Raw genomic sequence first — 3,532 nt, 5'->3', positions numbered from 1 at the left:
CACATCCAGTGTATCTGTTTCTTTGCACAATGATCATCTTTTGTCCCTTCTTGTTTCTTTCCACGTCTTCTAACATAATAGTTAAAACTGTCTATTGATTCCCCTTCTAACTTCCAATAATATCCATGCATTTCTATTTTTGCATTCCCCTTCAGCACTCTCCTTTGAATCCCTACTATGTGGAATGGATGTGGGAGAGCTACTGATTCTTTTCCATGCTCTTCCAACTATTTAGCTTCTGGCCCCTATAATTCCACCTCCTTCGAATGAAAACATAATTTCTTTTGAAACCATAATTAATCTTGTATAATTTTTAGAATAATTCCTCTACCTGAAAACCAATATAAGGCCTTAGCATCACTATGTTTCTATTTCCTTTGTTGTGGGTCTATGCCATTACTCAGGCTGCCTAAGGGAAAGTCTATCATCACAGCCCAATGGAATTCTCATATTCTTCAGAAGTTTCTCAAAATCACTTTTACTTTGCTACATTTAAAAATCATGACTCTCCAATGTAGTGTTAAGATTTTATTTAATCATTTTTCATATGTGTGTGTGTGTACTTTGAACATATCCACCCCCACTCTCTGCCTCCAACTCCCCTGGACTCCCTCCCCCACAAACTTTCCCCATCTCAACTTCATGCCCTCTTCTTCTTTTTCAATAACACAATCCAGTTAATGCTGCCTATGCACACGGCTGTGGAAACATCCATTGGAGCATAGGCAACCTTCCAGTGGCCTCACCCCCGAAGGAAAGCAATTCTCTCTCCCTCAGCAACCATCAAGTACCAATAGTTCCTCAACTGCATGGGAGAGGGGTGAGCTCCTCCCCATCCATGCTGGAATTTTTCTGGGTAAATCTTGTGCAGGTCTTGTGCAGGTAACCACAGCTGTTGTGAGTTCATGAGTACAACAGCCATGCCATGTCCAGAAGACAGCATTTCAGAGCTCCCTTCCCCACCCTCAGGCTCCTACATTCTTTCTGCTCCCTCTTCAGTGACATTGGAGATGATAAAGATCTCCCACCTAGGGCTAAGCTTTCCAGTCATTTATTCTCAGCACTCTGACCAGTTATGAGTCTCTGCAAAAAGAACTTCCTCTGACCAAGGTGGAGAGCAGCACAGAACTGTCTGTAGCTAGAACCATAAATATTTAGATGGCAGTTTGACATGATCATTTAACAAAACAGCAATATTAGGTTCACTAGTAGGGCCTACAATCTCCCTAGCCAAAGGATTTTGACCATGTTTACGGTACAAATCATGAACTCCCCTCCCCCTTAGAGCAGTCCTCAAATCCAATCAGAAAGCAATTAGTTACCACTATAACAGTCGTGCCACTATTGCACCAGTGTCACATATTGCCTGGCAAGTCAGTACCGTAGTACATAGGGTCCAGCACTAGGTAAGACCATTAATGTCTTTTCTCCAGTGACCTGCCATAGCACTTTCTGGCAGTATGAAACCAGCTAGTCTGGAGAATTTTCCCAGTCACTTTTGACACTGATTTTTCTCTGTCCTACAACCAAAGTACATGTTTTCTTCAGAAACAGGGTCTTACCATCTAGTTATGGTGGTCAACCAAGACCAACAGCAATAACCTGTGTTGCTTTGGGGACTTTGGTGCCTCCCTAACCAATAACTCATAGAATGGTATCCCATGCTGGACACTGAGATTTTTTTTGGTAGGGTGGTGGATATAAGATAGTAAGCTGCCATATGGCTTTTTCATACTCCCTTTGTTTCAGTTAATCCTCCCTCATGCACCCTTATCTCCAAATCACTCCTCCTCCCTCCATGCTTGAACACTTATTCCCATAGTATGCCCCTTCTTTCTTTCCCTTTTACTATGTTCCACCTCTCCCCCTCTCTTAATGTCTCAGTTCCCCAAGGGTCCTTTTCTAGTTTCCTGGCTTCTACAGATGTTCCATATTAAAAACACAAAACCAAAGATTCAAAACTAAATCCACATATGCAAGAGGATGTAATATTTGTCTTTCTGCATCTGACTTACCTTACTAGGTATTATTTTTCCAGTTCCACCCATTTACCTACAAATTTCATAATTCAATTTTCTTTTAGACTGAATGAAACTCTTGTGTATATGTATCACATTTTCACTATCCATTCATCAGCTGATGGGCATCTAGGCAGCTTATTGTGAATAAAGAAGCAATGAACACAGATGTATAGGTATTTCTGTAGTAGGATATAGATTCCTTTGGGTATATATGCCCAGAAGTGGTTATAGCTAGGTCATGCCCCCCCCCAATTATTTGCTTGTTGTTGTTGTTGTTGTTGTTGTTGTGAAAAATCTCCAGACTGATTTCCAAAGTGGCAGCACAAGTTTACAATCTCAATAAAAATGTAAAGGGATTCCTTTTACCCTTATACAGGCCAGCAATTTGTTGTCATTTATTTTCTTAATGACAGCATTCTGACTGGTTTGAAATGTAACCTTAAAATAGTTTTAATCTGTATTTCCCTGATGGCTAAAGATGTTGAGCACGTTAAGCATTTCCTAGACTTTTGTGTTTCTCCTTTTAAGAACTCCTCCCAGGCCCATATGACAAGCCCATATGACACCTGAGGAACAGATCCTCAAACAACCTTAAGAGTAAAAATAAATTGATTTATTTGGGCCAACTGTATGGTCTTAAGCACCCAAAAGGAAAGTATAACCAAAGATTAAAGTGATCAGTTTATTTCTTTAAGAGTTCAAGGGATTACACTTCCCAGACATTAGGCTTAAGTCCATATAAAATTTTATTTAGACAATTATTTCTCATTGATGATTTTGTTTCTAAGCAAGAAGTGCTTCTCAGATGTAAGGCTTCAAATCTCGGTCTGCAATACTGCAGTGTCCACCTGTAGCTAAGGGAGATAACCACCTGTTGTTCTAAAATGATGACTAAATTTGTTTTCTCCCCCTCTCTAGAAGCCTTTTAAAGGGAACTGACACTGATTCTAGCCACTCCAACAGCTATCAAAGTGCCTGAAAACAAATCCTGAGTCCATCACTCTTGAGTCCAGCCTTGTAAGACAAAAGAAAAATGAGGGGGAACCCAATAGAGGGATGCTTTTGGAAGCTCTCATCAAGAAATCTCAATGGACTCTGATATGAACATTTGAAATTTGCTCTGTTCTAACTTTTTTCTGCTTCCCTGTATAGAGCTTGTAATGCTAACTACTCTTGCCTTTACTTCTCCTTCACATTTCCTATTCCCAGTCAAGGACTTTCTTTTTCCTTACAGACAAGTGTTATGCAATTTGGAAGTCCTTTAGATAGATCCACTGAAGGGGTACCCCAGTTCCCTCACCCTGCATCCCTGTTCAGCATGGAAGAAGCCAGAGCAGTCTGCATCCTGATTACCTATGAGCAATTTGGGTAACCTCTTCAGATGATGGTGTGGTAAGAATAGGAGGTAGGAATTGGCTAGGCAGTTAGGGTAAAAAGACCCCAAAGAAAAGTAACCAGTTTCTTGGTTAAAAGCCAAAATATCCTTAGGCTTCTTAGCAACATACTTTGTA

Source organism: Nannospalax galili, unplaced genomic scaffold (genome assembly GCF_000622305.1).
Source record: "Nannospalax galili isolate Female #2095 unplaced genomic scaffold, S.galili_v1.0 scaffold755, whole genome shotgun sequence".
NCBI lineage: Eukaryota > Metazoa > Chordata > Mammalia > Rodentia > Spalacidae > Nannospalax > Nannospalax galili.
The sequence above is the reverse complement of the archived record's forward strand: the minus strand, read 5'-3'. Positions refer to the sequence as shown.